The sequence below is a fragment of the Lynx canadensis genome, chromosome B1 (genome assembly GCF_007474595.2).
Source record: "Lynx canadensis isolate LIC74 chromosome B1, mLynCan4.pri.v2, whole genome shotgun sequence".
Taxonomy (NCBI): domain Eukaryota; kingdom Metazoa; phylum Chordata; class Mammalia; order Carnivora; family Felidae; genus Lynx; species Lynx canadensis.
This window is the reverse complement of record NC_044306.2, coordinates 109,498,666-109,509,994: the sequence shown is the minus strand read 5'-3', so window position 1 is coordinate 109,509,994 and position 11,329 is coordinate 109,498,666. Positions and strand designations below refer to the sequence as shown.

Sequence of the window (11,329 nt, the reverse complement as noted above, 5' to 3'; positions counted from 1 at the left end):
GCTTAGAGAAAAATCGAACAACACTGTTAGGTTTTCCTGATTCCCAGGAAGCTCACAATCTACCATCAGACTCTTAAAGGTGCTTGGCCTTTCGGGTCTGAGGCGCCTCAGGAAGGCTGCTCCAGTAGGCCTGGGTACGCAAAGTTGCTTCCTGGCCGGAACGCCAACTTGGCAAATATCTGCTCCTGGCAAACACAGATTAGTAAGGATAAAGTCTTCACAGACTCAACCAAGCAAAGCATAAATGGCCCTTTCAGCTCCAGCCTGCAAGGAGGGATGTCACTGAGCCCAGAACCCAAATTACTTTTTCCGGGCTCCCCAAACTCCAGTGTTTGTTTTAACGCTTTCGGATTCACGAGGCAGGTGCCTAACTCTCCTCCCTCGATTTCTTTCCCTTATCTCCTCTACCTCCTTGCCCAAGTTCAACTTTTTAATGGGTGCAGAAGCGCAGTGAGCTAGGAGGATGGGAAGGTGAGAGAAGTGGCGCTATCACCACGTAGATTCGTGCTGAGCTAGCGTGATGGGGGGAAGAAAAAGGCGGGCACCGAGAGCAGAGGGGTGGTGGCAGAAAGGGCACAAGGCACGCCTTGCAGGGGGAACAGGAGGCGGGGCCACGTGCCAGTCCCAGGGTTCCCAGCTCGAGCGCGAGCGGAGGGTTCCCGAGCGTTCCAGCTTGCCAGCCGACCGCCACTCCGCAGGCGAGCATCCCTATCCCAGGACCTGCCCCTCGCCCAGCCCGCGAGCGCGTGGCAAGAAGGCGCGTCCGCATCCATGCCCCAGTCCGGGGAGCACAAGGCGTTCGCAGACCCAGGCGTGTGACGAGAGGCTGAGCGCGTGGCACCCGCGTCGTGCCCCGCTGAGCCAGACGCGGGAGGAGAGGGGCGCGCTCCAGCTCTTCCAGCAGTGCGCTGGGCGGGGCGCGGCTGGGTGGGTTGGGGGGGGGGGGGCGGCCACCCGCGGGGAGCAGCGGAGGAGCAGGCGCGCTGCGGCCCCGAGGGAGGGCACCGTTAAAGCTTTGCCATCAATTGTGAGCCCAGTGAGTCCGTCCTAAGCTAACACACTAACGCTACAGCCTCCCTCACGCCCCCAAACCACCGAAGGCGGCGACACCTGATCTAGCGCACAAACACGGGTCCCTTCTGTCCCCGGATACAATTACGCGGCAGACACACTCAAACTCACGCGCAGCAGCCAAGAGCCGAGGTAAGTAGAGTGAGCACGCCGTTCCAGCCGGCGGAAGGGGGGCGGGCTAGGAGGAGGAGATGGGCGTCGTTTGCTCCCAGAGGTGAGTGCTGAGCGAATGGCTACGATCCGGGGGGGGGGGGGGGGGGGGGGGGGGGGAGGGTAGGGATTGGAAAGTGCATATGGGGTTGGGCTGAACAAGATAGGGAATGGGGGAGTGGGGTTGGGGGGTAGGGAGAAAGGTCAAGGTTGTGGGGCTGTGAAAGAGATTGTTCCCAGCTACCCTCGATCGCTCCCCTAGTCGTTTCCTCTCCCATATGGCACCGGTTTGAGGGTCTTTTCGAATTCGTGTGTGAACTCGGAGAGAGGAGGAAATAACTCGGCGCGGATCTGTTCGAGGACCTTGCACTTGACCCTGGAGGGATGGGCATCGGGGAGTCCCAAGGCCCGAGTCGCTGAGGGCAGCGATGGGGTCCAGGAGGTTTCGGACCTCTCCCAACAGTCTTCTACTTTGTCCTCTCCCTAAAGGGGAACTGGATGTGTTGGGGGTGGGGAGTGTCTCGGAGCTGCGCGCGCGCGCGCGGACACAAGCTCACACGCTCACTCACACTCTCTTTGGACCTTTGAGCTTCTGCGGGATCCCGCGCGACCCCCTAGGAAAGTACAGTGGTGGCAGGGTCGCGCGCGGTTTCCCGCGCGGTTGGGGAAACCGTGCGGCGTGCCCTCGCAGTAGAGAAGCCTGTGCAGGCTGCTAAGGTTAGAGAGGAGTTGAGAGGAGGACGCGCTGCAGGAAGTAGGGCGCCTTCCTCGGGCTGGAGGAGCGGCGAGGGGGCCTGGGATGCGTGATTTGGGTTTGTACGAGGCAAACCGCATCGGCAGGCGCAAATATGTGCAGTGCGACGGGGCAAAAGGACAGGCAGAGGTGGCGAAGGGCGTACCCAATCTGTATGTGTAAACTTACTGGTTTAATTTTAGGTGTATAAAGTTGTGTACGGTGAACGTACTACTCTGCAGCACTTCCTTGGGGAAGGAACCGCGTCTGTACATGTACCGCTGGTTCCCATCATCTTAAAGCATACCAGGGCACGGGGGAGGGAGATGGGGGAGAACTGGATGTCCCGAAGACTGACTCTTCCGAAGTCTAGGTCTTGTTAAGTAGCCTTTCTTAAGGAGGGAGAATCAGAAGAGGACGGTGGTGGGCGGCGTTCTCAGCCAGGAGTGACCCCGTGTCACCTCTGTATGAGTCAGTGTTAGTAATAGGGACAGCCTTTTATTTCAGGTGGGTTCCACCTAGAAAAGATCAAACAACAAACAAACAAACAACACTACACCAAAAAGCCTCAGCCCCCTCAGGCTGTCACCTTGTATGATGAATTTTTGCGTGAAGGTGTGGCTGTTTGGCTATATGCCAAACTTTACTTTTTCTGGTAATTTCATGTTCCAAAAAAGGTCTCCACTCAGAATTGCTGTGCTTTATATCTTTGGTGGAGGGGAGGGGGGAAATGACTGCCATTAGTAGGAAGAATAGAAAGTCCTTTTAAACTGGTTTTCTAATTATATTAGGATTAATCACACTTTGTTCTCTGGAGATTTTTAAATTAATTGAAGAGTCATGCAACTCAATGTTATATGATAAAGGAATCCAGAACTTTGTTCACTGAGTAAAATCGTAAGTCAGCATTTTTTTTTCCAGTCCCAAAGTGGATTTAGTTTTCTCGTATCTCCTGATGGATAGTTTAAGGTTTTGCTTTAGGAATGGAATTCTGTTCAGCAACTATTCTAGATAATTCCAGTGATAAATACTCTAGTATTGTTTGATTTGCCTGACACCCACAAAATAAAATTGACATCTAGCGTTGTGTGATTTATTGCTATAGGATTGTTTAAAAACTACAGTGAAGTGTATTGCCTTGACATTTGGTAAAAGCTTAATAGTGTATAAGTACCTGGGCATAACTTAGTAGAAACAATACTTCTGACTTGATCTGGCTAATACTACTGAAGACATTTAAACTCTTCTTAAATCTACACTTCCCAGAGCTTTATGCTTGTTATGTTAATACTTGGTGCATTTATTAGGATAAGTAAACCAGTGGAGTAAAGAAAGATATTTACAACAAAATTTATTTTTTGTAAAAGCTATTGTTTGTGTAAAGAGTTTGACAGTTAACATTTAATTTGAATTACTTAAAACATTTCAAGGTACCTTACCAGCTTAATTGCCACTTAAATATTGATAACAAAGGAAGAAAACAACCATATTCCCAATTCTCAAACTCCTTTTCAAAGTTATTTATTTATCAAATAATATTGATTTGATGTTGCTTAATTCACACTAGATTTTCAGAATATACCAGGAGAATAAGAACTTTTTATTGCTTTTGTAATATATAATAATACTTAATTTATTGATATTGTTACCATCTGGGATGTTGCTTATTTAGATAAGCGCATTTTCTCCATAGCTGACCTCTCACGTGATTAATTACTGAAACTTAAAAATTAAACTATTAAAACAAAAAAATAATTTCTAAATCTTACACTCTTAGTTGCTTCCTTGGATTTAAGTTAATTTTTCTGTTGGGTTGTCTTTATGAGCATGAATTCATAAAGAATTGAATAGTGCTATTCGTTGAGGTGTATAGAGCTGTTTTTGTTTATAGTAAATGGTCTTAGTCTGCCCAGTTGAAAAACTAGATTGAAGACAGAAGTACTATTCTTCCTTTTATGGTTTTTCTGGGTCCTCTTTCTGTTATCAGCTATCAACTTTCTACTGTCAGGCTGTGAGCGAGTCTTGCTGCTATATTATCTGTTGTCTTTTTTTCTGTGAAATGATGTGGGCTGTTGCCTGAGTATAAAGCCTGTGGACTTTGTGACAGATACTTGCTGTTCTCATGCTTTATTTCTGGGCTCAATCACAAGCTATATGGTGCGGTTCCTAAAAGGATGACTTCTACATAAATGGTTTTAATGTTGTTTTATAGAATATTTTGTGTGTGAGATCTTAAGAAGAAGAGTGACTTAGTTTGGACAGTTCAGTCTTGTGAAAAATCTTCGCTTTTCTGAGAAATTGAAGTAGCCCTTTAAAAAGTCGGTTGAATATCTGACTCTTGGATTTGGCTCAGGTCATGATATCAGGGTTTGTGGGATTGAGCCCCGCCTCAGGTTGTACACTGACAATGCAGAGCCTACTTGGGATTCTCTCTCTCTGCCCTTCCCTCTTTCTCTGTCAAAATAAATAAATAAACTTTAAAAAAAAGTTTACTTTACGCTAGCCCCAGAGTGTCTTTGTTTGAGAATATGAATACAGTGATATTTTCCATACCACTTCCTGCCACTGAAACCAGCTAGCCATATATAATATCGTTAATATTTTCCTATTCTGGAAGCCACGAGTAAGAAGTGTGGTTTGATAATCTTGTTAACCATACTTGAAGGTAGGTCAATCATTTCAATATTATTTTGCATACCTACCTATGGAGGAACTAATCAAATTAGTTTGAATAAATTAGTTTAATTTAGTCTTGAAAACAGTAGCAATCAATATCTTCCCAATATAAAGCATTTCACAAACATTCATTCTTCTGTTCAACAAATATTTATTAAAACCACACTGTGCTCTTGTGCTCTGGGGATATACAAACACATAAGAGCCTGGAAGGGCTCTGGGTGTAAGAGGGTTAGTTAGATAGAAAACAAACTAGTTTCAGTACGTGCAAAATAGTGCCATAAGGTCTATGAGTGCTGTGATGAGGATATGCAGAGTGCCCTGAACAGGTATTGGAAGTGATCGGAAGACTAGAGAGGCTTCATAGAGAAGGTGACATAAAAGGCAGGGGCAAGGTCATGAGGGGCTGTTTGCCATCATAAGGAATATGGACCATTTTCTGTTCAAGTCTGTTTCAAACAAAGGAGTGATTTGATGAAAAGATAGCTCTCACAGCCATCTAGAAGGGTGGATCTGAGGAATATGAGATAAGAACAGCAGTTTAGAAGGTACTGGAGTGATCTTGTTGAGGACCTTATACCATAGTGGTAGTAGTGAGATGAAGAAAAGTGTTTGGTCACATAGATGTTAAGGTAGGAGAATCTAGGATTAGGTGAGCAATTAGGTGAGGCAATTACATGATGGGTGACATAGGAGGATGGAATAAGGACTTTAAAAGGTTGGAGGAGCAAAGATGATAGTGTTCAGTTTTGGACATGAAGAATATGAACTACCTATAGAAAATCTAGTTCTGGGCAGAGAGGTCTTGGCTGGATAGATCAGGTAGATAAATGGATGGATGGAAGGATGGATGGATAGGTAGGTAGATAAATGCACGGATAGATGGATGGATGAATGCACTGATTTAACAGTTTTCAGTATATGGGTGGTTGTACGAAAAAAAAAAAAAAAAGGAGTCGATAGGTCCTTCCAGGGCAGGTACAAAGACTAAGATGGAGATAGAGACCTAGGGAGATCTTAAAGTTTAACAGTTGGGTGAGAATCAGGGAGCCAGAAAAAATGAGAGGTACAGAGTGGAAGGCAGGAGGACAATTAGGGGAGAACAGCTTTTTAGGAGCTGAAGAAAGAAATAAGTTCAAGAAGTAAGATCAGGTACTTAAATGGGGGTATCAGACAGTCCTGGTTCTGCCCCTGACTAACTCTGTGACCTTAAACTTAGAATTTAGTTCTCACCTACAAAAAGAGAACCAAAGTGCCTACACCATATGTCTACTGTGAGGATCAAATGAGATGAAGTCTGGCAAGCTCTGTGCCTAGAAGCTTACTGGTTTGTGTTCAATAAATGGCTAGCTGTTTTTATGAAAAGCTGAACTTGGATTTGGTGATAGTTTGTAGGGACTATTGCTTTCAGCAGTACTTGCTCTCAGGGTTTCAGGAGGGTGATTGAAGGTATATTTCAGATGAAAACTTGATCAGATTTACAGCCTTTGGGGAGGAAGCCGGTAGAATAGGGGTAATTGGAAATTTTGAAGGGAGCAGAAAGAACAGTTTGAAAGCATTGCCTAAGGAGAGGGTGGGAATTGCATCAAGAGCTCTGGGAAAGCCCCTGGGATCCTCTGGACAAGCCAGGCTCTACCAGCCTGAGGGTCTTGTGCCACACAGGTTTGTTTGGTTTCGTTGTTGTTGTTGTTGTTTTAAGTTTATTTATTTTGAGAGACAGAGCAGAGGAGGGGCAGAGAAAGAGAGGGAGAGAGAGAATCCCAGGCAGGCTCCATGCTGTCAGAGCAGAGCCCGATGTGGGGCTTGAACTCACAAACTGTGAGATCATGACCTGAGCCGAAACCAAGAGTCAGACACTTAACCATCTGAGCCACCCAGGCACCCTGCACACAGGTTGTTTTTTAAAAGCCTCTAGTAATCAAATCATAGACATTTTAATGTTTTGTTAAACTATTTTGGTACCATAAGTGAGTTCTAGTTTCTTAGATAATCTAATAAGGATATGGGTTATCCATTTTGAGAGAGTCTGAACAACAACAAAAAAGACCAGTGATATTAAAACTCAACAAAATATTTAATATTTGATGATTCAGAAAGCACTTCTAAATCTTACTGAATGAAATTTTCCGTTTAATTTTGATGATGTATAATCATTCACCACTTGAATTAACTTGTGGTAAACCATGCTTACCTCTTTTTCTTTGTCATTGAAGGTTGGTTTGTTTGCTCAACTACCATCATTTGGGGCTTAAAGAAAGTTTTTAGTTCTTAGTTGCATCTTCTTACTATCCAACCGGAGGGCATGAATTTGCTTCATGATTTTTCCCAAACGAAATCTCTATATTCCAGGTTCCTGGATGACAGGTAGACTCCAGGTCCTTGCGTTGGGGCCTGTAAAATCTCTGAACCTTCGCTGAAGCAACTGCTTTAAAAAATGTCTCTGGTTACCTGGCTATTTTCTTTGCCCCTCCCATTTTCCGGAACAAAGGACTCTAGGATTCAGAGGCAAACATATGTCCTTCTGTCCAGCTCTCAGAGTTCAAGTCCTATATTCTACTGAGCAAGAAGAAATTGTTTTAAAGTGAATCAAAACTAGCTTCTAGAATCTTGCTTGTGTTTCTAACAGTCTCCAGAATAATCAACATGTCGATGGCATTTCTCAGTGTTTCACAGCATATCAAAACTTTTTTTTTCATGGAAGAACTATTTCTTTGCCTGAACTTTATCACCTGCCTGAAGACTTCAAAAGCTTCAAAAAATGTGCCATTGAGGGCAGCTCAGTGGCTCAGTCAGGTAGGTGTCCAACTCTTGGTTTTGGCTCAGGTCATGATCTCAAGGTTTGTGAGTTTGAGCTCCGCATTGGGCTCTGAGCTGACAATGCAGAGCCTGCTTGGGATTCTCTGTCTCCCTCTCTCTCAGCCCCTTCCCTGCTCATGTGCCCATGCTCTCTCTCTCACTCTCCCTCTCACTCTCTCTCTCTCTCTCTCTCAAGATAACTAAATAAACATAAGCAAACAAACAAATAAATTTGCCTTTTGGAAACACATGTTATATTCATATTTTTTCCATACTGGAATTTCATTTGCCAAATATTTCAAAAATAATAAAGAATTTGTTTTAAATAAACATTTAGCCTTTTATCTCTGTATCTTCATGAGAGAGCACAGTATCTTAGGGAGTTTAGACAGTTTCCTTGACTTAATTATAGGCCTAATCATCATAAACTGAAATTTTATAAAAATGTTTCTTCTGTTTGGTCTATTTTGCTTTCTGAGTTTACCTTTGTTATAATCCATAGAAGTAGCAAATTCTTGAAATTATTTCAAATATTACAGTTCTATATGAAGTGAAAAGTGTTCTTAATCTCAAAAGTCATCATTTTTAAATATTTGGTATGCTTCTAGACCTTTTCCTACACACGTACTCAATCAGAATATCAGGATATATCACAACTCTGTTTATCTTCTTTATTTTTCCTTACTCTGTCCTATATACCACGCTTCTCCTCATCCTCAATTCAATCAGTTATGCAGATTTTACCTTTATTTTCCTCAAGATTTTTTTTCTCTTTTTAAGGATAAAAGCAAAAGTGGCTCTAAGACAGTATCTTTTAGTCTTCTATACAAATTTTAAGTCATTTAAGAGGTTATCTAGGTAGGTTTGTAGAAACCTGAAGGGCAACAGGCCATGTTTGAGGTTTACTAGAGCAGGGAACACAATTTTACCCCCAAATAAAGGACAGAAGTCTGAGGAATAAGTGAGGGAGTCCTGCTGTCCGGGCATCCTGACCTCCCAGGATGACTGGGTGAGTCCCTCTAAGAGGGCAGGGCCCTAAACCGGTGTCCCTTACTTCAATACAAATTTCTCTGCTCTACATGTACAAGAAGTGCAGGAAGTCACCAGATTTCAATTGCTCATCCCTTGCCTGGAACGTAAGTGGTTGGTGTTCAGAGTGATGGACTGAAGATAAGCTCTTCCTCCCACATGTGGGACAGTAACCAGTGAAAGGGGAGCAGGGCCCAATCAGCTGCAATTGAATTGCCCATAAGACAAGGAGGATGGAGTCTAGAATCGGACTTAACTACACAGGGAGACAATAAATAACCGGATACTTCTTACTTATATATCTGAAATGTTGGCTGGGATAGTCTCCAAATATTTATGTGGATTTGGGGAATGCGCTTCATTTCATTATGTTTGTTTTTGATAACAAAAATGGGATCATACCGTGCCTTTTCTATAAATTAGTTTGCAAACAATAATTATAGGGATCTTTCCATGATCGTATATTTTATTTCATACTTCATCCATTTCGCCAGAATAAAGGGTTCAGAGGTAAACAAATTGGCAGATTTGATGAAAGGAAGATAAAGTAGTTCCTTGAACTGCTTCCAGTTTATTTTATTTTACTGGTTTGATTTTTCACACTTAAAATTATTTTAATGCATCTAGGGGTGCCTGGGTGGCTCAGTTGGTTAAGCATCTAACTATTTTTTTTTAATGTTTATTCTTGAGAAAGAGAGAGAGAGCACAAGCCGGGGAGAGGCAGAGAGTGAGGGAGACACAGAATCTGAAGCAGGCTCCAGGCTCCGAGCTATCAGCACAGAACCCGACCTGGGGTTCAAACTCACGGACCGTGAGATCATGACCTGAGCCCAAGTCAGAGGCTCAACCGATTGAGCCACCCAGGTGCCCAAGCATCCAACTCTTGATTTCAGCTCAGGTCATGATCTTGAGGTTCTTGAGATCAAGTCCCCCATCAAGCTTCTCTCTCTCTCTCTCTCTCTGTCTCTCTCAAATACATAAATAAACATTAAAAAATATAAAATTAATGCACCTGGAGTTGTACTACGGTTCAAGTTCAGACTTTAATGTTATATTTTCCCATGTGGATAGTCATTTGTTTCCACACTTTTTCCCCAGGTACTTAGCAATGCCACCCTTGTCCTATAGGAAGCATCCTGATCTTTGAAGGCTTGCTTCTAAGTTCTCTATTCTATTTTTCTAGTCTATTTGTGGCAAAATGCTCTGATTTATTATATAGTTTATGATAAGTCTGTATAACTAGTAAAATGAAGCTTGACTTAAGATTTTTCTACCAGGTTGCCTTATTTGTAATCACCTATATATTGTCTGTATCTATGTTTATATTCACCCTTTCTTATTCTTAGTATCATTTAACTATTTTTCTTTCTTTTTCTTTGATGAGACTTGCGAGAAATTTTTCCACAATTTGGTTCTGCTTCTGGTTTTGATGTTTTTTCTTTTTTGTCTAGTTTGTTAAGCCATTGTCAATTTTTATTTATAAAGTCTACTTTTGTTTGTTTTTCCTATTTGTTCTTCTTTCATTAATTTTTCCTTTAAAAATTCTTTTAAAACTTACTTGTTTCTTAAGGGAAATTTAAATAACATAAAATGAAATTATAAGTGACATAAAACCAAGTTATAAATGTTAACATGATTTCTTCTTTCACAATGTACACATATATCAAATCATCACATGGTATGCTTTAAAATCTTATAATTTTGTCAAGTGTCCTTCAATATATAATAGTGCTCACTTCAGCAGATATACCAAAATTGGAAAGTTATGGAGATGACCAGGGCGCACGCAAGGATGACACACAAATTCATGAAGTGTTCCATATTCTTCTTCAGTAAAATGAATGAATGAATGAATGAATAAATAAATGAAATGAAATGAAAACATTAATAGGTAATTTTTAAAATTTAATTTCATTATTTATTTATTTAGTTAGTTATTTATTTTTATTTTTAGAGAGAGAGAGATGAGCATCAGCTGGGGAGAGGAGCAGAGGGAGACAGAATCTTAAACAGGGTCTGGGCTGACTCCACAGCCCTGTGATAACGACCTGATTGGAAATCAGGAGTCAGACAGTAGACCAACTGAGCCACCCAGGTGCCCCAAGGCAAACATGATTTTAAGACATTAATAAAGAAGATACCTTGGGGCGCCTGGCTGGCTCAGTTGGTTAAGTGTCTGACTCTGGTTCAGGTCATGATCTCACAATTTGTGGGTTTGAGCCCTGTGTGGGGCTCTGTGCTGACAGCTCAGAGCCTGGAGCCTGCTTCAGATTCTGTCTCCCTCTCTCTTTCTGTCTCTTCCCCCTTGTGCTCTCTCTCTCTCTCAAAAATAAACAAATAAACATTAAAAAAAAATACCCCATGTCAAGAGCAAACACTTTTTTAAATTCTCTTAGTAAGTAAGTGGGTTTTACCAATTGTATTATGCTAGTAAGTAGATCTGCAGTCTATGAGCAGAAGGCTTTCTATTGTAGTAGAGTTTGAAGATCAACAAACAATCCTTCCAAAAATATCTCCTCTGCTACCTGAGGAGAACTTGGCGTTGCATTCATTCCTATGCAAACTAACATCCAACTATAAGGCTCTCGGTTACTGGCTACCAGACAGTGGTTGCTCCTCTCAGCAATGGTTCTCAAACTTGAGAATTCCAACGATGACTGAGAAAGCGGATTCAAAAGGCAGATTGAGAGGTTGTAATACGGGTTCCAAAAATTTCACATGTAAACAATTATTCAGTCGATTAAGACAGCAATCATCCTAGAACCACGTTCTGAAAAAACACTACTATGGAAGACGAAGAGTTAGCCATTCATTTACCAGGAAATGATCCCAGGGCTTCCCGTGTTAGCACCTCAGCATCTCAGTTTCTTTAGC

General features: G+C 42.3%; 1 protein-coding gene and 1 pseudogene across 1 annotated transcript in view; both read left to right on the top strand.

The window, feature by feature from the left end:
* Positions 1 to 954: 954 nt before the first annotated feature.
* UGT8 (UDP glycosyltransferase 8) overlaps positions 955 to 11,329 on the top strand; it is a 94,095-nt gene continuing 83,720 nt past the window's right edge. The window contains exon 1 of the mRNA XM_030313178.1: positions 955 to 1,203. The gene's annotated coding sequence lies outside the window, so the exon portion shown is untranslated. The remainder of the gene's footprint in view (positions 1,204 to 11,329) is intronic.
* Positions 10,184 to 10,282, top strand: LOC115513211 (annotated as a pseudogene).